The sequence below is a fragment of the Mobula birostris genome, chromosome 10 (assembly GCF_030028105.1).
Source record: "Mobula birostris isolate sMobBir1 chromosome 10, sMobBir1.hap1, whole genome shotgun sequence".
Classification (NCBI taxonomy): Eukaryota; Metazoa; Chordata; class Chondrichthyes; order Myliobatiformes; family Myliobatidae; genus Mobula; species Mobula birostris.
The window spans coordinates 10,007,782-10,031,328 of NC_092379.1; the positions used below are offsets into that span (position 1 = coordinate 10,007,782).

General features: G+C 45.3%; 1 long non-coding RNA gene across 1 annotated transcript; it reads right to left on the reverse strand.

The window, feature by feature from the left end:
• Window positions 1-1,038: 1,038 nt before the first annotated feature.
• Window positions 1,039-20,339, reverse strand: LOC140204436 (uncharacterized). The gene is made up of 3 exons (XR_011887610.1): window positions 20,166-20,339; window positions 15,292-15,403; window positions 1,039-1,669 (listed from the first exon to the last, which is right to left on the reverse strand). It is a non-coding gene; the product is annotated as an uncharacterized lncRNA (long non-coding RNA).
• Window positions 20,340-23,547: the final 3,208 nt, after the last annotated feature.

The following is a 23,547-nucleotide window of genomic DNA, read 5'->3' on the forward strand; positions in this document are numbered from 1 at the left end:
TCCTCAGAAAGTAGAGATTCTGTCAAATTCAGCAATTATTGTCCTGTGCTAATTGGCCTTTGGAAGGTGGCGATGAACCATTCAACAGGCAGAGGTACTCCCTCAATGCTGATTGGGAGGGATTAGGTCTGTGGCTGGGAACAATCAGTAATAGATTAATCTTGGATATTTCTAACTCTGTAATACAATTTTGAGAAATTTCGCAGTCAAGAGAGCATCCTAACTGGCTGAATTACCATCTGGTGGGGAGGCTACTGCACAGGATCGAAATAAACTGCAGGGAGTTGTAAACTTAGTCAGCTCCATCATGGGCACCGGCCTTCGTAGTGTCCAGGACATCAAGGTGGCATCACCATTAAGAATCCCCACCACCCAGGACATCCCCTCTTCTCATTACTACAATCAGGTAGGAGATACAGAAGCCTGAAGGCACACACTCAGTGATTCAGGAACATCTTCTTCCCCTTTGCCATCAGATTTCTGAATGGTCATTGAACCTATGAACACTACCTCACTTCTTTGTTTTTATTTTTGCACTACTTATTTAACTGAACTATTTACCATATATTTACTGACATTCACGGTGTTTTGTTTTCACTATTATCACATGTGTAAGGAGGTTTCGTCATTTATGTTACTGTGTAGGCTAATTAAAATGGCTTCTTTGTTATGTTATACTTGGGAATGCTTCTTTGTTATGTTAAACGCTGAGAAAGTTCTTGCGCTAGCATCCTGCTTGGGGTTAGAGTGTGATAAGAATATATTATGACCCAATTGCTATAGTTGTTATATTTTTGGTGTATTTGAGGATACTGTATGCGCAGGGTTTTGGGGCAGAAGGCGGAAGAGAGAGACAGAGGATGGACCAGCTGCTGTGAGTCCGCTAATGGGGTCGGACCCCGGGCGGGGTGTTCGGCGAGGAGAGGAGACGGAGACGGACTCCTGTGGAGCGTCTGGTCGACCACCGTTGTTGGTCCCAGGCGGCCAGTCGAGGTGGTCCGTGGGGTCACAGGGTGAAGAAGAAGGGTCCTGAGCTCTAACTGTTTGTGCACGAAGAGATTGAACTTTGATAAGTGTGGCGCCTTTTATTTTCCTTTTATATTTTATTCTCTATTAATTATATAGTTCCAGTAATATCTATAAACTGTAAATCATTTAATCACATCTAGTGTATTGTCTGTTATTTGGGCGGGGTGGGGTATATCACACAGCATCCACACAAACTAATTACCCAGTTTGCCGGGGCCGAGGGCTGTTTCCCTAGACGACAGCGATCCAAGCGACCCTGAGGCTGGCCAGCGGGGCTACATGTGTAACCGTCAGGTTCTGTCGGCTGTGTGAGTCTCGGGAAGACAATCACTGGCCCCACCAAATGTATGAGATTGAGGTGCAAAACCTCCCGTGGATGCTGCGTGATGTGTTACCCTGGTTACAAATCAGTATCACGAAGTTGCAGACAGTACACTATGTGCAATTAAACGATTTAGCTTCGTAATTCTTAATTTGACTAAAGGGTAAAGCAAAGCAACAAGAAAAGGGCCTATTTTAATGAAACAGTCTGATGTGCACGTTGGAGCTCATGGTTTCCCTTCCGCTGGTCCTCCATCGATTTTGTTGACTCCCGGGTCCACTCCAAGTCCACTCCTTTCTGGCATCTTCTCTCCATCTTCTGCCGAAGAAAAGATCCAGATCACCTCGGTGTCAGGCACACAACAAGAAAAAACAGTCCCTTCATTGAACGGCGCACATTCCAAAGTCCCCGTTATCTCTATTCATAACCCAAACACTGCTGCTGCAGAAAAACCATTACATTAGCAGTACTTCTACAGAAAGACCATTATATTTACAGTGAAACCTTTCCCAGGGTGTTACACACGTATTTCATTGTACTGCTGGTGCAAAGACAACAAATTTCATGACATATGCCAGTGATATTAAACCTGATTCTGATCATACTTACAACGTACCAGCAAGGGCAGTGTTCACCTCCACCTCCAGCCCTTGAGAAATGCACAGAGAAGTAACCTGGGGTGTGAGTTCCAATTCACACTTGAGGAGCAGTCCTCATCTTCTCTCTAGTCACTTTATAGCTTCTAGTCTTAATATTAAATTGTCTGACTTCAAATAACTTCCTCCTTCTTTTAAAACCGTATCAGAACCATCCATTTCTGCTTTTCATCTATCATTAAACACAGAAATATTTAAAATTATGAAGGGGATAAATAAGAGAGAGGCAGGGAAGTTGTTTCCACTGGTAGGTGAGACTAGAACTAGGGGACATAGCCTCAAGACTTGGGGGAGTAGATTTATGACTGTCATGCTCCGGATCAGGGTCCCTTTAAATTTACTTAGTTTATGTTTCGATCCAGACCATTGACTCCCTGTTTCCCTGTTTTCCCGAGTCCCTCGGGCTTGGTGATTGGAGACAATTTACTCTCGGCTGAACCAGCAGCTTATAGTCTCCGGCTTTCAGCCGTTCGGCGCGAGAGCGTTTGCAAAGTCACTAAAGGTACTGTGAGCCAATGTCATCTGGCCGGAGCAAGCCTAGTCTTCCCCCCCCCCCCGAAGTGAGTGCCAGTAAGCTGCCTTTCCTCACCGGAGCAACCCTGTCAAGTTACCTCGCCAAAGCGAGCCTGCAAAGTTTCCTCGCCAAGGGACTAAAGAGCTGCTGTCTACTGTTCCCAGGCCGAGTCTAGAGCTCGCCACTACCTGGCGGCATCCAAGTACCACGTCAAGTCCTGGCCCTGGCGGCATCGAAGTACCGAGTCAAGTCCTGGCGGTCCGTGATTCCAAGACTAGCTCAGACCCTTAGTCTCATCCCAGTCCAAGGTCTGAGTCCATGTCCAGTATGCTATTCCTGCTTCTGCTTTGCTCTCCTTGTATCGAGCAATAAACTCAATTAAGTTAACCTCACAAGATGTGTCTTGCATTTGGGACAACCTTGCTCCCAGCACTCCCCCACTGTGACAAGGACGGAGATGAGGAGGAACTGCTTTTCCTAAAGAATGGTGAATATGTGGAATTCTCTGCCCAATGAAGCAGTGGAGGCTACCTCAGTAAATATATTTATGATAAGGTTGGATAGAATTTTGCATAGTAGGGGAATTAAGGGTTATAGGGAAAAGGCAGGTAGGTGGAGATGAGTCCATGGGCATATCAGCCATGATCTTATTGAATGGTGGAACAGGCTCGACGGGCCAGATGGCCGACTCCTGCTCCTGTTTCTTATGTTCTTTTGTTCTTATTTTGGTTAGTTTTTCACTCCTGACTTGTAACAGCTATCCACAACCCAGCTATCAACAACTAATTACAGATACTGCTTCTAACTGTCAGAAGCTCTCTAAGACACTGCAGACAGTAGTCAAGTACATGATATTTACATCCCTCCACACCATAGATCATATCTGAAGGCACGACCTGAAAAAAGAAAAAGCCATCACCAAAGTTCACCACCATCTGGACCTTGACATCCTTTTCCTATTATCATTGGGTAGGAGGCAAATAAACCTGAAGTCCCACACTACCAGGTTCAAGAACAAAGTGCAAAGTTCAAAGTTCAAAGTACATTTATTATTAAAGTATGTAGACATTATACAACCTTGAGATTTGTCTCCTAACAAGCAGCCACGCAGCAAAGAAACACAAAAGAACCCATACAAAAAAAGAAAGAACACACAAAATGCAGAGAGAAAATTTGCAAGCAAATAGCAGGAAAGCAGCGTCCATCACCAGAGACCCCCCACCACCCAAGACATGTTTGGTTCTCGCTGCTGCCATCAGGAAGAAGGTACAGGAGCTTCAGGACTCACTGTTCCAGGTTCAGGAACAGCTATTACCCCTCAACCACCAGGCTCATGAATCAAAGGAGATAATTTCACTTGCCCCATCATAGGTTGCAGTGTTCCCACAACCTATAGACTCTCTTTCAAGGATCTTTCATCTCATGTTTTTGATTTTTATTGCTTATTTATTTATAATTATTGTCATTTCTTTCTTTTTTGCAAAGTTTGTTGTCTTTTAGATTAGATTAGATTCAACTTTATTGTCATTGCGCCGAGTACAGATACAAAGCCAATGAAATGCAGTTAAGCATCTGACCAGAAATGCAAAGAATAGTGTTATTTACAAAATAACTGCGAATGAAAAGTAAGTGCTACAGCACACAAATATGAAAGTACTGAGACAGTACAATATGGGTGCAATACTGCTTAGCGCTGTGATGAGAGGTTCAGCAGTGTCACACTGCTTGAATCTTCAATTTGGTGTGTACTTTCATTGATTCTGTAATGGTTATCATTCCATTATAGATTTATTGAGTGTACCTGCAAGAACATTAATCTCTTGGCTCTATGTGGTGACATACATGTACTTTTATAATAATTTTTTGAACTTTGAAATAGATCAGGAGGGAAAGGAGAAGTCAATACTCACTCCATTTGGTGATAGACCACCCAGGCTGACATGAGGTGCTGTTCTTTTCTAATGGTACTGATGGCTAAAGACATCAAGGTATATGGACCCGAAAGAGATAAGATCGTTGAATCTGGATGATCCACATCATTAGACTGACAGGTGGGACAGGGTCATCTGTTAGTTTCTATGGTCCAGGCTCCAGAGCATAACGATTCCACTGAACTCGATGTTTGGATGGAGACTTTAGCTGCCAATGACTGTGTGAACTGCAGATTATGGAAACCAGAAACTCCTTTATGTACTCTGTCTATGCTTCTCGCTGCCTAGGTCAAGCACACAACATAATCAAGGACGCTCCTCCACATTCGATTCATTCTCACTTCTCCCTCTTACCACTGAGCAGATATAGAAGCCTGATATCACATACCACAGGCTCAAGGACACTTTCTGTTATTGCAATCCTGAGCAGACCTCCTATATGACAAAGTTGTGCTCTCGATCTCTCACTGACCCCATCGTGGCCCCAGCACATTGTCAACCTGCACTGCGCAGTAACTGTAACACATTCTAGTATTGTTTTACCTTGAATACCTCAACGTACCATTGTAATGAAATGATTATGGATAGCATGCAAAACAAAGTTTAACACTCTACCTCGGAGCATGTGACAATAATAAACCAATTTACCAATTTGATGCCATGTCCCTGCTGGCAGTAAGTTTTCTGTTACACCTGTGCATACGTGTCCTTGTGCAGAATCAAGTTTAAAATCACTGGCATATGATATGAAATCTGTTGTTTTATGGTAGCAGTACATTACAATACATACTTTTTGAAACTATACTGTATACAATATATTAAAATTAAATTAAGTAGTGCAAAAAGTGAGCAAAACAAATAGTGAGGTAGTAAACATGGGTTTATTGCCCATTCAGAAACCTGATGGCGCAGGGGGAAGAAACTGTTCCTCAAACATTGAGTGTGTGTCTTCAGGCCCTTGTACCTTCTTGATGGTAGCAATGAGAAGAGAGAGAGAGCATGCCCTATATGATGGGGGTCCTTAATGATCATCGCCTTTTGAAGATTGCCTTTTTGCACGGGTCTTTATTCTTTGGAGTGTAGAAGATTGAGAGGGGACTTGATAGAGGTATTTAAAATTATGAGGGGGATAGATTGAGTTGACGTTTATAGGTTTTTTTCCATTGAGAGTGGGGGAGATTCAAACAAGAGGACATGAGATGAGAGTTAAAGGGCAAAAGTTTAGGGGTAACATGAGGAGGAACTTCTTTACTCAGAGAGTGGTAGCTGTGTGGAACGAGCTTCCAGCAGAAGTGGTTGAGGCAGGTTCAATGTTGTCGTTTAAAGTTAAATTGGATCGATATATGGACAGGGAAGGAATGGAGGGTTATGGGCTGAATGCAGGTCGGTGGGACTAGGTAAAAGTAAGAGTTCGGCACGGACTAGAAGGGCCAAGATGGCCTGTTTCCGTGCTGTAATTGTTATATGGTTATATGGTTATAATGAACTTGAGTTTGATTTTGCTTTTATGGAGTCATAGAGTCACAGAGTCATAGAACACTACAACACAGAAACGTGCCCTTCGGTCCATCTAGTCTCTACTGAAACATTAATCTGCCTAGTCCTATTGAACAACACCCAGACCATATCCCTTGATGCCCCCCCCCCCACCAATGTACTTATCCAAATTTCTCCTAAATGTTGAAAAAGGCACTGCATCCCCACTTGCACTCAGAACTCTCACCACTCTGAATGCAGGAAATACATGCCAGTCACAATTAATTTAGCAAGATTAAGCCAAGAACACAAGGGCTTAACAGTTCTGGCTAAAATAACAGTTATTGAATACAGGTGCTCCGGAAACCTAGAAGATCGACTTTGTATGGCAAGCCACAGAGGCTCGCAGGGCACGTGGGACTATCACTAATTGTGATAAAGTGCTCCATAAATAAATTAAATTTCAAAATATCAATAAAATATTAATTTAAAAAGAAAAGTCAGTAAGAGAAAACATAATTCAATGAGACTGGGAGAACAGCAAAGGGGTTAAAATTGGGACGGCATGGTAGCATAGTGGTTAGCACAGCGCTTTACAGTACCGGTGACATGGGTTCAATTCTCATCGCAGCCTGTAAGGAGCTTGCACGATCTCCCCAGGACTGTGTGGGTTTCGTCCGGGTGCTCTGATTTCCACCTACATACCAAAGACCTACTGGTTAGTACATGGAACATAGAACAGTACAGGCCCTTTGGCCCACAATATTGTGCCGACCCTCAAACCCTGCCTCCCATATAACCCCCCACCTTAAATTCCTCCATATACCTGTCCAGCAGTCTCTTAAATTTCACTAGTGTATCTGCCTCCACCACTGACTCAGGCAGTGCATTCCATGCACCAACCACTCTCTGAGTGAAAAAACTTCCTCTAATATCCCCCTTGAACTTCCCACCCCTTACCTTAAAGCCATGTCCCCCTGTATTCAGCAGTGGTGCCCTGGGGAAGAGGCGCTGATTGTCCACTCTATCTATTCCTTTTAATATCTTGTATACCTCTATCATGTCTCCTCTCATCCTCCTTCTCTCCAAAGAGTAAAGCCCTAGCTCCCTTAATCTCTGATCATAATGCATACTTTCTAAACCAGGCAGCATCGTGGTAAATCTCCTCTGTACCCTTTCCAATGCTTCCACATCCTTCCTATAGTGAGGCGACCAGAACTGGACACAGTACTCCAAGTGTGGCCTAACCAGAGTTTTATAGAGCTGCATCATTACCTCGCGACTCTTAAACTCTATCCCTCAACTTATGAAAGCTAACACCCCATAAGCTTTCTTAACTACCCTATCCACCTGTGAGGCAACTTTCAGGGATCTGTGGACATGTACCCCCAGATCCCTCTGCTCCTCCACACTACCAAGTATCCTGTATCATGCATTTCTAAATGACAATAAACGAGGATTGAGTGTCCTCATAATCTAATCTAAACTAAAAACTGAATTACAAGTATATATACGCATATCAAATAGTTAAATTAAATAAGTAGTGCGAAAACAGAAATAAAAACTGTCTCATGTAGTGAGATAGTACTCATGGCCCATTCAGAAATCAGAAGTCAGAGGGGAAGAAACTGTTCCTGAATTATTGGGTGTGTGCCTTCAGGCTCCTGTACCTCCTCCCTGATGGTAGCAGTGAGAAGAGGGCATGTTCTGGGGTGATGGGGGTCCTTAATGATGGACGCAGCCTTTCTGAGGCATCATTCCTTGAAGATGTCCTGGATGCTGGGGAGGCTAGTGCCCATGATGGAGCTGACTGAGTTTACAACTCTCTGCAGCTCACTTCGCTATCGATCCTGTGCAGAAGCCGCACCCCCCCCCCCCACACACACACACACAATGATGCGGCCAGTTAGAATGCTCTCACAGTACGTCGATAGGAATTTGCAAATGTTTTAGCTGCAAGAGATAAAAGCCCATGGTGGCAGTGGACTGGCTTTTCCAGAAGACTGAGACAAGGCATAGTTGGCAAAGTTTAACAATGATGGAACCAGAGGTTTCGTGCTAGGGCAACTTATTTAAAACTGATCTTAATGATTTGGACAAGGGAAGCAAAAGTATGGTTGTTAAATATGCGATTGACACGACGACAGGTTGGAAAGTAAGTTGTGAAAATGACACAGGGAAAGTTACAGAGTGGTTAAGTGGGTGTGAGAAGATCGAGCAGACTGAGATTTATTTAGAATTAGAATCAGAATCAGGATTAATAGAATGCTGGCTTTACAGCACAAGAACAGGCTATTCAGCCCACAATGTTGTGCCGAACCAGCTAAAAAAACAAATCAAAAACACCAAAACACTAATCTCTTCTACCTACACCATGTCCATATCCTTCCATCTTCCTTATATCCAAACGTCTCTTGAAAGCCTCCAATGGATTTTCCTCTACCACCACACCAGGCAGCACATTCCAGACATCCACTGCTCTCTGAGTCAAAAACTTACCCCTCTCATCCCCCTTAAACTTACCCCCTCTCACCTTCAATGCATACCCTCAGTTGTTAGTCATTTCTACGCTGGGAAACAGGTACTCCCTGTCCGCTCTGTCTCTGCGGCTCATAATCTTGTAAACCTCCATCAGATCTCCCCCCCGTCCCCTGACGCCCCAGAGAAAATAACCCAAGCTTACCCAGCCTCTCATGATAACACATGCCCTCTAAACCAGGCAGCATCCTGGTGAACCTCCTCTGCACCCTCTCCAAAGCCTCAACGTCCTTCCTGTAGCGGCGTGACCAGAACTGTATGTAATACTCCTTTGTTTTGTAACAGCAGTACATTGCAATACATAATAAAAATTATAAATTACAGTATAAATTACATATATATATATATATATACACCTCTTATTTTAATTTATATATATAAATAATATCAATTTTAAAAATACTTTATACTTTATTGTCGCCAAACAATTGATACTAGAATGTACAATCATCACAGCGATATTTGATTCTGTGCTTCCCGCTCCCTGGATTACAAATCAATAGTAAATATTAAAAATTTAAATTATAAATCATAAATAGAAAATAGAAAAATGGAAAGTAAGGTAGTGCAAAAAGAGAGGGAAAAAAGCACTGAGGTAGTGTTCACGGGTTCAATGTCTGTTGAGAAGTCTGATGGCAGAGGGGATGAAATTGTTCCTAAAAATGTTGAGTCTGCATCTTCAAGCTCCTGTACCTTCTCCTTGATGTAGCAGTGAAAAGATGGCATCCTGGGTGATGAGGGTCCTTAATGGGATGCCGGCTTTTAGAGATATCTCCATTTGAAGGGTCCTGGATGCTGGAGAGTGCACATGCACATCAAACCAGCAGACATCATTGGATCCTACCACCAAACACATCTTTACTCCTGGCACACCCGAGGGTTTGCTGGGGCAACCCGGCCTGCAAGTGTCGCACCAGCAGAGCATGCGTCCAATACCCAGCACAACACAATACCCAACACACAACACCACAAGCAGCAGGAACAAGAACAGAACAAAACAAGACAATAACAGCAAAGCAAGCCCCTTCCCCACCCACCCCCCAACCCCCTCATACACAAGACAGACCTCCAACTCCAGGGCAGGCCACGCCCAGGCCTCCAGTCCTTGCACTCTCAGACAACCTCCAGTCCCTGGCCTGGAATTGGCCTTTGGGCAAATAGAGTATATATTGGATAGATGTGAATATACCTATTTTGGCAGGCATAATAAATGATATATATTATCTAAATAGTGACAGATTGCAGAGTCCAGAGATGCAGAAGGATTTTTTACCAGGTTTGCAAAAGGCTAGTGTACAGGTGCAAGTGCAGGTAAAGCCAATTGTTACTATTTATTGCTGTGGAGCAGAATATAAAAATACCTAAATTATCTTTCAGTTTCAGATGGCATTGACGAGTTCTCCAGATTTGATGAGGTCAGTGATCATTTCAGAGACCATTATAATTCTCATCAGTGCTGGAGGGCTCCCATCCACTACCACCACACTCAGAGTTCCCTATCCCGCACTGCTAATTTCTACCTCTTACCCAAAATCCACAAACTTGACTGTCCAAGTAGGCCTGTTGTCTCTGCCTGCTTCTACCCCACTGAACTGGGTCAACATACCTTGACTCCATTCTATCCCCCTTGGTTCAGTCCCTTCTCACTGGCATCAGTGACAATTCACATTCTTTAGATCTTCTCAACAACTTTCAATTCCCTGGTCCTGACCACTTCATTTTCACTGTGGATGTCCAGCCCCTACACAATTTTATCCCCATCGAGAAGACCTTAAAGCTCTCTGCTTCCTTCTCAACAAAAGACCCAACCATGTTCCCCTCCTCCATTTGACAAAACTAGTCCTCACCCTCAACAATTCCTGCTTCAGTTCCTCCCACTTTCTCTAAACTCAAGAGATAGCCAAGGGCACCCACATGAGCCCCAGTTATGTCTACCTTTTTGTTGATTACGTCAGTCCATGTTCCAAGCCTTTCCTGGTAATGATCCCCAAATCTTCCTCTGCTACACTGACAACTGCATTGGTGCTGCTTCATGCACTCATGCTGAGCTCATCAAATTCATCAACTTTGCCTCTCAATATACCTCCATCCCCCACCAGGAAGGCCTCAAAGCTCTCCGTTTCTTTCTGGATACCAGACCCAGCCAGTTCCCCTCCACCACCACTCTCCTCCACCTAGCGGAACTTGTTCTCACTCTCAATAATTTCTCCTTTGGCTCCTCCCATTTCTTTCAATAAAAGGGGTAGCCATGGGCACTCACATGGGTCCCACTATGGCTACCTGTTTGTCGGCTACATAGAACAGTCCATGTTCCGAGCCTACACTGGTGACCATCCTGCACTTTCCCTACGCTATATCATCGATTGCATTGGTGCTGCTTCCTGCACCCGTGCTGAACTCGTCCACTTCATCCACTTTGCCTCCAACTTCCACTCAGCCCCCAAATTCACCTGGTCCATTCCAACACCTCCCTTCCCTTTCTCAGTCTCACTCTCTCTATCTCCAGAGACAGCTTATCAGGCTTATCATCCACTGTCTATCACAAACCGATGGAGCTACCTGGACTACATCTCATCCCACCCTACTACTTGTAAAAACGCTATCCCCTTCTCTCAATTCCTCCATCTCCACCACATCTGCACTCAGGATGAGGCTTTTCATTCTAGAACGAAGGAGATGTCCTCCTTTTTCAAAGAAAGGGTCTTCCCTTCCTCCACCAACAACGCTGCCCTCAACCGCATCTCCCCCATGGCAAGTCTGCTCTTACCCCATCCTCTCGCCACCCTACCAGGGATAGGGTCCCTCTTGTTCTGACCTACCACCCCACCAGCCTCTGTGTCTAACACATAATTCTCCAAAACTTCCGCCACTTCCAACTGGATCCCACCACCAAGCACATCTTTTCCTCCTCTTCCCCCACCACGTTCCGCTTTCCGCAGGGATCGCTCCCTATGCTCCCTTGTCCATTCATCCCTCCCCACTGATCTCCCTCCTGGCACTTACCCTTGCAAGCGGAACAAGTGCTCCACCTGTCATTAAACCTCCTCCCTCATTACCATCCAGGGCCCTAAACAGTCCTTCCAGGTGAGGCGACACTTCGCCTGTGAGTCTGTTGGGGTCATTTACCATGTTCCGTGCTCTCGGTGTGGCCTCGTATGTTGGTGAGACCCGACATAGATTGGGAGATCACTTCGCCGAGCATTTGTGCTCGGTTCGCCAGAACAAGTGGGATCTCCCAGTGGCCACTCATTTTAGTTCCACTTCCCATTCCCATTCCGATATGTGCACCAATGGCCTCCTCTACTGTCGTGATGAGGCCACACTTAGGTTAGAGGAACAACACCTTATATTCCCTTTCGGTAGCCTCCAACCTGATGGCATGAACATTGATTTCTCAAACTTCCAGTATTGTCCCCCACCCCCACCCCCCTCTCCATTTCCCATCCCCTTTTCCCTTTCTCACCTCATCTCACCAATGAATTTCCCAGCTGCTTACACCATCCCTCCCCTTCCAGGTTCACCTATCACCTGGTGTTTCTCTCTCCCCTCCCCCATCTTTCAAATCTACTCTCAGCCTTTTTCTCCAGTCCTACCGAAGAGTTTAGGCCTGAAGCTTCATCTGTACTCTTTTCCACAGATGCTGCCTGACCTTCTGAGTTCCTCCAGCATCTTGTGTGTGTTTCTCAGACAAATGGGGCAAATGTTCACTCTCAACAGACAGTGACGGGAGTATTTCTAACAGGAATTCAGAGAATGGCAGAAGAATTATATTCACAAAAGACAAAAAAAAAAAATCAAAATAATGCAAAGTGAAGAAACGCATATTGATAAAGAAATAGAGTTAGAGAAGTTAATAGCTACTGCCTGTTACACTGCTGGCATTTAGGGCAACAGTGAAAGTCGTCCTTCTCTGTCTGTCCATAGCGTCACTCTCAGATATTGATGGACTCTTTATTGCTATTTCCGTAACAACTTTTTTTTTGACCAGCCAGGGTTGTTAACCCTGAGCTGAACCCTCAAACCTGGAGGACCGGTAGACCACTCTTAGCCTGGCCTCTACCCTTTGACCTGTTTGGCATGGGTGACCCTACCAAGAATCAACACATAAAGCCCTGACTCCAGCTAACATAACTCTCCAGGTCATTGAGGCATGCAAACCTCCAAACTCTACGACAAAATTGTGGTCCTCTTGGAGGATTTAGAAAAGATAATAACCCAAAAGAATTGTATTCTGCTTTTCACCTCAATCCATCCAAATGGTTTTTAAACTACCTGCTAATGTTCTTGATCATCAGCATGTTCTCATAACTGATTACTTCGAAAAGTTTTCCAATTTCTGCTGTCCAGGATGTATGTCAATGTTAGAGAAATTGAAGAAAAAAAATCACTTATTTGGTGTGAATCCAGAGTCAAAATTGGCAGATAATCACCAGAATGCCCATGACATCCTGGAGAATGATTTTGATGGGGATGTGTGTGACAACGGAGGAGATTCTTTGGGACAACGTTTCCATGATCAGGAAGAGGTATCCACGATGAATCATGGTCAAAAGAGCTAAGAATATTTCACCAGCTCTAGAAACACTCATGCATTGTAGAAATTATCATTGTTCCTCAGAACTACGAGTTAAACCTGTTATATTGATGATATTTGAAGCAGACACAAAAAGGGCTTGCTGATATAGTCCATCAGCATTTTAAGTGAGATTATAAATATGTTGATCTTGAATATATTTAAATTGGAGAATTCTTTATTAAAATACTTCAACTTGTTTATACAGTATACAGTAGTAAAAAAGCAATTCCACGCACAGATGTGGATTTCAACAGCCTCCGTGTCCAACTTCCAAACCTCCTATTTTAGTCCCAGAATAATGAAGGTGTGGGCAAGGCCTAAACGCTGGCATTTCCCGACACGTTAAATTCCCTGTTTTTCCTGTCTGGGTCATTTTTCCCCTTGATCACTCTGTGATTTGGCTCAGTTTGTCTCTCTCCGTTAGCATAGTTTCACCTTCTGGATATGTCCCACGACCTACTAAGAGCACACAGCACTTACACGACTGCTTCTGGAAACTTACTGATGATTGTAACCCTCCAGACGTTTCACGGTGGTAAACACAGTGTCAGCAAATGCCATTGAACCTCAAGAGTAGATGACTGGACTTTGTCATCGGAGATTAACACCGTGTGGCAATTAGGTGGTGTGAATGCTGCTGGTCACTTGTTACGCTATGTACCCAGAGAGAATACAAGAAACACATGGTCTCGGTGGCAGAAAATCAGGACCAGACACAATGAACAAAGGTAATTTGGTGAATGAACAAAGCTGATGCAGGGACTTTGTTTCCTTCTGTGCAGCACGAAGTGGCATTTGAAGCTAATGTGAAGTAGTTCCAGATCTTTTCAACTTCAGTCTGAAATATGTTTGTAATCCACCAACATTCTGATATTAGATCTTTCTCCATGTCCCACCAAAATTCAATTGGCAGAAGATTGATACTTCAGCTCAGCATCGGAACCTGGATTAATGTCACTTCCTTACATGCCTCTACTCACTGCGATTCAGAAGAATGAGAGGTGACCTCATTGAAACCTATCGAATGTAGAAAGACCCCATAGGAGTGGATGTGCAGAGGGTGTTTCCTATGCTGGAGGAGTCCAAGACCAGAGGGCACATCCCCAGAATAGAGGGATGTCCTTTTAGAACGGAGATGAGGAGGAATTTCTTTAACCAGAGAGTGGTGAATTTATGGTACTTGTTGCCACAGGCAGCTGTGGAGGCCAAGTCATTGGGTATATTTAAGACAGAAGTTGATAGATTCGTGATTAGTCAGGGCATGAAGGGATACGGAGAGTAGGCAGGAGATTGGGTCTGAGAGGAAAATGAATCAGGCATGATGAAATGCTGGAGTAGACTCGATGGGCCAAATGGCCTAATTTTGCTCCTATATCTTATGGTCTAAGGGTCCTGAGATTTGGTGCTTTGAGGCAGGAGTGGAGTGAAAAGATATAAAGTTTTACTACAAATTACAATGGAAATGAACAGTACAAAGAAATAGATAATGGAGAATGTTCACAGACAATTCAAATATCTGACGGCTGAGGGGAACAAAATGTTAATAAATTGTTGGGTATAGGTCTTCAGTCTCCTGTACCTCCTTCCTGATGACAAGAAGAGAATGAGTACTGGATAGGGAGGATGCTTAATAATGTTTGAAAGTTGCCTTGGAAGTTTTTAAAGGTGAGATTAACTCAGAGGTATCTATATTTTTTGCCAAAACTCCAAATCCTTGAATTCAGATATGTGGTGCTGGTGAAGTCTGTGATGGAGAAAGCTTTTGGCATGGTATGGGAGTGGGGGCTACTGCACAGGACAGAAAGAAGCTGCAGAGGGTTGTAAATTTACTCGGCTCCATGTTGGGTGTTAGCCTACAAAGTACCCAGGACATCTTCAGGGAGCAGTGTCTCAGAAAGGTAGCGTCCATTATTAAGGACCTCCAGCACCCAGGGCATGCCCTTTTCTCACTGTTACCATCAGGGAGGAGGTACAGAAGCCTGAAGGCACACACTCAGCGATTCAGGAACAGCTTCTTCCCCTCTACCATCCGATTTCTGAATGGACATTGAACCCACGAACACTACCTCACTTTTTTAATATATATTATTTCTGCTTTTGCGTGATTTTTAATCTATTCAATATATGTATACTGTAATTGATTTACTTATTTATTTATTCTTGTTTACTTTTTATTCTATATTATGCATTGCATTGAACTACTGCTGCTAAGTTAACAAATTTCACAACACATGCCGGTGATAATAAACCTGATTCTGATTCTGATCTTCGTAAGTCAAGGCTCTGAGTACAAAAGTTGAGAGGTCTTATGGTCCATTTGTACCGGATGCTGGTGAGGCCGCAGTTAAAGTTTTGTTCAGCCTGTTAAAGAGAAGACATAATTAAACAAGCAGGGATTTTATTCCATTCATGTCCATCGATGGCCTCCTCCACTATTGTGATGAGGCCACACTTATATTGGAGGAACAACATCTTATATTCCATTTGGGTAGCCTCAATGCCCCCTACAACCCCCTCCCCCCAACACCTTCATTTCCCATCCCCTTTTCTCTCTCTCACCTTATCTCCTTGTCTGCCCATCTCTGGTTCTCCTCCCCCCCCCCCTTATTCTTTCTTCCATGGCCTTCTGTCTCTTTCACCAATTTACTTCCTAGCTCTTTACTTCATCCCTCCTCCTGCAGGTTTCACCTATCACCTGGTATTTTTCTCTCCTCCCTCCCCCCCCCACCTGTTAAATCTACTCCTCGGCCTTTTTTCTCCAGTCCTGCCGAAGAGCTTCAGTTTGAAACGTCGACTGTACTCTTTTCCATAGATGCTGCCTGGCCTGCTGAGTTCCTCCAGTATTTTGTGTGTGTTGCTTGGATTTCCAGCATCTGCAGATTTTCTCTTGTTTGTGATTTTATTCCTTTGCCTACCTCTATATAACTCAGGTCCTCTGGTCCTGGAAGCATACTCGAAAATCATCCTTTCTGTATGTTTTCCAGTCTGAGTATGTCTGTCCCGGAACAGAGTGATTAACACTGTACACATTACCATAACTGTGGCTTGAAACAAGTGCAAGTTCTAGTCTTCTGCCACGTGCAAACAAGCAGACACACCCGGGGTAGAAACAGCATGAAAATCAGAATCAGGTTTATTATCACCACCCTGGCTGAGCAAAGTTCTGCCATGAGCTCTGAGACTGAGATCACAGGGTCACCTAAAGGAATTTATTTGCACCCTTTACCAGCGAGGGAGTGATTCTGAGCACTGTGCCACATTTCTCCAGCCTTTGACTTCTCCCACCCACCTGGCTTCACCTATCACCTTCCAACTAGCCTCTTTAACCCACCCACCCCCACCCACCACCTCCACCGCTTTTTTATTCTGGCATCTTTCCCCTTCCTCCTCAGTCCTGAAGAAGTGTCTCCACCCAAAATGTCAACTCTTTATTCATTTCCATTGATGCCTGACCTGCTCAGCTCCTCCAGCATTTTGTGCTTGTTGCTTTTTGTTCTGTATATGCGTTGTGTGTGTGTGTGTGTGTGTGTGTGTGTGTGTGTGTGTGTGTGTGTGTCTGCCTACCTATGGCTCCCCTGCCCTGAACATGCAAGCCTCTTTCTCTGTTTTGTAGCCTTCAGATTCTCACCAGAAAGAGCACCTCTATGCTTGGCCCCTGTTCTACGCACTTTATACTTACAACTGTGAGGCTATGTACAGTCCCAATGCCGTATTTAAGTTTGCTGACAACACCATTGCTTTTGGCCAAATAAAAGGTGTTGACAAATCAGCATACAGGAGGAAGGTTGAAAATCCGTCTGAGTGGTGCCACAACAACAACGTCACCAAAACTCGTGAACTGACTATGGACTCCAGGTGGAGGAAACCAGATCATTATTATGATCAGAGGTGTTGGGGGGGTGGGGAGGGGAGGGAACGTCGACTCAGACCATGAGAGGCCTGTGTCGTGCATTTTCATGCCTTACAAGGCGCAGATTGGGAGTCTGTGTGGGGCGCCACTCCTCGCACAGACACTAGAGCAGTGTGTGATTAAGTGCCTTGCTCAAGGCCACAAACACGCTGCCACAGCTGAGGCTCGAACTAGCGACCTTGAGATAACTAGACAATTGCCTTAACCACTTGGCCACGTGCCCAACACTGAAGGTGTAGATGGCCAGTAACGTTACATTTGTTGGCATTGTGGATACTATAGAGAGAGCACAGAGGAGATTTACAAGGATGTTGCCTGGATTGGAGGGTGTACCTTATCAGAATAGGTTAAGTAAACTTGGCCTTTTCTCCTTGGAGCAATGGAGGATGAGAGGTGACCTAACAGGGGTGTATAAGATGAGAGGCATTGATCATGTGGATAGCCAGAGGGTTTTTGCCAGGGCTGAAATGGCTAACACGAGGGGCATGGTTTTAAGGCAAGGGGATGGCAGAGGTAAGTCTTTCACATAGAGTGGTGGGTGCATGGAGTGTACTGCCAGCAGCGGTGGTGGAGGGAGATACAATAGGGTCTTTTAAGAGACTAGTAGATAGGTACATGGAGCTTAGGAAAATAGAGGGCTACATGCTAGGGAAATTCCAGGCAATTTCTAGAGTAGGTTACATGGTCGGTACAATATTGTGGGCCGAAGGGCCTGTAATGTGCTGTAGATTTCTATGTTCTATGTTCTAAGTTATCATTTCGGAGGATCTGTCCTGGGTCCAGCACAAAGAAGGCACTGCAACACCTCTACTTTCTTAGAAGTTAGCGAAGATACGGCACGTCATCAAAAAATCTGACAAACGACTACAGAACCACAATGGAGAGTATTCTGATTGGTGGCATCAAGGCCTGGAGTGGAAAGGCCAACGGAAATGACTGGCAAAGCCTACAAGAGAAAAAACAGTGGATACAGTCCAGTCACACACAGGAAAATCCCTCCCCAGTATTGAGCACATCTACAAGGAGTGCTGTGGCAGGAAAGCGGCATTCAACATCAAGTACCCCCACCATCTAGACCATGCTCTCTTCTCGCTGTTGCCATCAAGGAGATAAAGGAGCTTTCAATCATCAAGATCCTGAACCAGAACTCACCCTCAACACAGAACCGATTCCACAACCTCTGGACCCGCTTTCAAGGACTCTTCAACTGATATTCTGAATAGGAACTCAGCAGGTCGGGCAGCATCCGTGGAAGCAATCAGTCGACGTTTCGGGCCGGAACCCTTCGTCAGGACTGTAGGGGGAAGGGGCAGAGCTTCTTTATAGGTCCTCTGCCCCTTCCCTCTACAGTCCTGACAAAGGGTTCCGGCCCAAAACGTCAGCTGATCGTTTCCACGGATGCTGCCCGACCTGCTGAGTTCCTCCAGCGTGTTGTGAGTGTTGCTTTGACCCCAGCATCTGCAGAGTATTTTGTGTTTTTGATATTCTCAATATGTATTACTTATTATTGATTATTATTATTTAGGTTTTTTTTGTATTGGCACGATCAGATATTTGTTGTGTGGAGTTTTTCATGTTATGTTTCTTTGCTTTGTGGATGCTTTCAAGAAGGCTGCATATAGTATACATATGCCTATAATAAACTTACTTCCAGGTTTGATTTTGTTTTCACCAAAGCACATCAGTCAATTTCATCCACCTTGCAAAGGAGAAACACTTGATATGATAACCATAAGACAATAAAACATAGGAGCAAAATCTGGGCAGTCAGCCCATTGATCCTGGTCAACCATTCAATGGCGACTGATTCATTTCCCCTCTCAACCCTATTCTCCTGCCTTCTCCCTGTAACCTTTGACACCCTTTCGATTCAAGGGCCTATCAACTATCCAATGAATTGACCTCCGTAGCCATACCTCCGCAGTGTTGTAAGAGACGCGTCAAAAGCACAGAAGACTGATAAGAATGGAAAGTTACTCGCAGTGGTGAGAGAGAGGAGGGAGAAACAAGATTTAACCATTTGCAGGAATTAATGTACCTACACACATGTAAAGAAAGAGTTAACCGTGATTCCTCCTTGGTACGTGCCGAAACAAAATGGAAGTTCCAAGACAAAATGGTGTCAGGTTGGAATGCTTTGATGGTCTGGAGATTTGTGCGAGTGCACACCCCGAGATTATATAATGCACAATATCTTCCTCTTTACAGACCTGTTGTCTCTGTTTTCCTGCTTTCCACCTTTGGGCTGAAGGTCGTAACTGATAAGTGGTTCAGCTGCTATCACCAGAGGACGGAAAAGTACTGGTCTGATAGTTAGGCTGTGCTCTGAAGGAATCTTAAAGGGTACAAAAACAAAGCTCTTTCTTTGTGCAGTGAGGTGTCTCTTTTGCTTGCCAATGCAAACGCAAATACCCTGAGCTGAATCCAAAAAAAACTACAACGAATTTTAAAATAAATTTCGTTACTTAATCAAAGTTCAAAGTGTGGAGTAAATTGGGAATAAAAGAGAGGGGGACAATGAGAGGGAAAGAGGGGAGTGAGGGAGAGGAGGAGAAAGAGTGAGTGAGGGGGAGAGTGGGCACGAAATCCTCTCTCCCGCGTCCTTCTCCCCCCGTATAGCTCTCTTTCACTCACCTCTCACTGTCTCTCCCTCACAATCCCCCTCTCCTCTCCCTAACTGCCCCTGTTCAAGTCCCATGAAAACTTGGCCCCCACCTCACTTGAAGGTGCTAATTTTTCTGGTGCTTCTCTGCAACACGTCCGGGGCATAAAACACGGTGCGCTCGGAGTAACGTCTGTCTTCCCCGTGTCCGATCTACTCTCACTGCCACTGTCAATGTCAGTCGCCCCTCTCTCTGGTGCTGGTCTGATCTGGGAATAATCTCCTCTCAAACCCAGCCTCTCTCCTTATGTACACAGTTTCCTCTGCAGCTCTCTCTCTCCACAATTCCTACTGCGGGCTCCTCGTATCACCTTTCCTATGACCCCAATCCCCCTTTCTCTCGCTCATTCCCCTCCCCCAGTTCTCCTCCACTATCACTCACTCAGTCACTTCCTGTCTCACACAGTCCCTCTCTTCCCCTCACTACCCTTCTCTCTGCCTCACCCAGTCACCTCTCCTCACTCTCTCTCCCCTCCCACCGTCACCCTTCTCCGCCCCTTTCACTGTCTCCCTCTCCTCTTACCGTCCCTCTCCCTCACTGTCCCACTCACCGTTCTTCTCCCGATGAATTTCTCCTTCACTCCATCTTTCAAAGTCTCCGTCAGAATCCCGCTCCAGCTCAGCCACTCGACAAAAGTTGCTGCAGGAACTCAGCAGGTCGGGCAGCACCCATGGAGAGGAACAAACAGTCGACAATTCCGGCCGAGACCTTTCATCAGGATCAGATTTCCCGCAAGCGCAGAATCTCGTTCTCTTCCCCCACAATCCCTCTCACAGTCCTTCTCCCGAGTATCTCTCCCTCTCTCTGACCCCTCACTGTCTGTCCTCACCCTCCCTCTCTCACCTCTCACTCTCCCGCCCGCTCTTCACTGCCCCTCCCCGTCCCCTCACTCTCCCTTCCCACCATCAGCGAGTCCTATCTCTCACCAACGCTCACTCTTTCTTTCCCACTCATGAACTCATACAGTCCTGATGAAGGGTCTCTGCTCAAAATGTCCACTGCCTGCTGGTTTTCACAGCTGCTGCCTGACCTGCTGGGTTCCTCCTGCATTTTGTGTGTGGTTACTTGGATGTCCAGCATCTGCAGATGTTCCCGTGTTTGTGATTGAGCATTTCAGATGAGATAGTTATAGTCCCCAAGGCGAACTCGACATCACACTGCTACAGGGAGTCTCCACCTAACATAACAAATCCTCACCGTCTATCTGGTTATCGTCCAGAAACCTGGAGTCAGCATTGAATTCCCTGTCTACCTGTCTGTAATATAATTGGTCAACCCTGCCCGTCATCTGTCTGTGATCTGGCTGTTTTTCCCCACTGTCCATTGACATATTTTAACAGTTCTGGGCATGTCCCACGGCCCTAATCGGAGCACGTGATATTTAGATTAGATTAGATTCAACTTTATTGTCATTGTGCCGAGTACAGACACAAAGCCAATGAAATGCAGTTAGTATCTGACCATGAATGCGAAGAATAGTGTTATTTACAAAATAACTGTGAATAAAAAGCAAATGCTACAGCACACAAATATAAAAGTACTGAGACAGTACAATACGGATGCAATACTGCTTAGCGCTGTGATGAGAGGTTCAGCAGTGTCACAGCCTCAGGGAAGAAGCTCTTCCTGTGCCTGCTGTTGCGGGAGCAGAGGCTCCTGTAGCGCCCACCGGATGGGAGGAAAGTAAAAAGTCCATGGTTAGGGTGAGATGCATCCCTGATAATGCTTTTCGCCCTGGCTGCAACTGGAGACTTTCCAATCAGCGTGACCCCGAGGTGATTGACATTGGTGAACTCAGCAATGGCAAGGCCAGTGAACGTCAAGGGTAGATGATTAGACATTCCTTGGCCCGGAGATCGGAGGGATGAAGAACATGTCAGGTATACAGCGGCCACACGGTGGTGTAGCGGTTCGTGCAACGGCTCCGGGCGTTACGGAGTTCAGAGTTCAACGCCATCTGCGTCCTCCCAGTGGAACGCATGGGTTTTCCCCGGGTGCTCTGGTTTCTTCCCATGTCCAAAACCGTACTGGGTAGGTTAACAGGCCGTTTTAAATTGCCCCGTGATTAGGTTAGGGGTAATCGGGTCTGTTGGGTGGTGTGGCTCAAAGGGCTGGAAGGACCATATCGCTAAATAGATAGATAAAAAGATAGATAGATAGATAAATAAATGCATGGATTTTGAGAGTTTTTCTGTTCACCCTCAAAGTGGTGATTATTTGGAACCTAAACCATAGTGGTGATTATTTCGAACCTACGTCCCCATCGTGAGGGGTGGAAATGGGTAAGGCCAGTCAACAGGGGTCTGCTGAAGCTGTGTAGACCAATCTCTTGTACAGTGGATTACGGAAACATTGATGAAATTCAACCAAGCCACCCACTTTGTACGACGGAAATGGAAGGCCAGCGTATCTGATGCTCCACTGGGAGCTCACCACCCAAGGTGAAAAGCAGCAACAGGTTTAACAGGACCGCTGTGGAACAGATACATGGGCAGGGTTCAATTGGGCCGAGTTGACTCCCTACCGTAAACTGGGTGTTGTGTAGATTCACCTGAGACAGAGTTCAAAGTATTAGTCCCAGATGCAGAATATTAAACTCCAGTCCCATTACAGTGAACATCTTCAGCAGAAACTCCTCCCATACCCGGTGACCAGGGCGCAGAACTGGGTGTGGTGAGCAGCAGCAATAATTGTAGAGGTCGACACCAACACTTACTTTTGAATCCGCCTCTGTATTCAGCAACTCGCTGACTGGTGTGAGTGTGGGGCTGGGGAGATAAAGACCCTAAGACATAGGAGCAGAATTAGGGCCATTTGGCTCATCAAGTCTGCTCCGCCGTTTCTTCATGACTGATCAATTTTCCCTCTCAGCCCCAATCCCCTGCCTTGCCCTCGTATCCCTTCATGCCCTGACCGGTCAAGAATTTATCAACCTCTGCCTTAAATATACATAAAGACTCGGCCCCCATAGTTGCCAGTGGCAATGAATTCCACAGATTTACCACCCTCTCGCTGAACAAATTCCTCCTCATCTCCACTCTAAAAGGACGCTCCACTACACTGAGTCTGTTTCTTCTGGTCTTAGACTCACCCCACCGTCGGTAACTTCCTCTCCACATCCACCCTATCAAGGCCTTTCACCATTCCATAGGTTTCAATGAGGTCACCCCTCATTCTTCTGAATTCTAGTGCACACAGGCCCAGAGCCATCAAATGCTCTTTGTGATTTTTTAGATTATTAGATTATGAGGACATGCAGTCCTCTTTTATTGTCATTTAGTAATGCATGCATTAAGAAATGATACAATATTCCTCCGGTGTGATATCACAGAAACACAGGACTGACCAAGACTGAAAAACTAACAAAACCCACATAATTATAACATATAGTTACAACAGTGCAACAATACCATAACTTGATGAAGAACAGTTCATGAGCACAGTAAAAAGTTCAAAGTCTCTCGAATGTCCCACATCTCACGCAGACGGGAGAAGGAAGAAAACTCTCCCGGCCATGCCCGACCGCAGTCCGACTCTGAGTCGTCCGAAAACTTCCAGCTCCGATCAGCCCTCCGACACCGAGTACCGAGCCCCATCTCTGCCAAACGCTTCGACCTCAGCCTCAGTAGCCAGCAGCAGGCAAAGCTGGGGATTTTGGGGCCTTCCCTCCGGAGATTCTCGATCGCACAGTAGCAGCGGCAGCGAACCGGGCATTTCAGAAATTTCTCCAGATGTTCCTCTGCTTCTCATGTCTGTCTCCATCAAATCAGAATTGTGCACGATATCCTACTTATGAATACGATATCATTTCACCGGAGAGCTGCGCGCGCTGCCATCTTCTCCTCCCCCCCTGAAGATTTCTGGTGTATCTTCAGCTTGGATGGCAGCGTGAATCGCTTCCCACAGTCAGAATGGGTGAAGCACCTCACTGT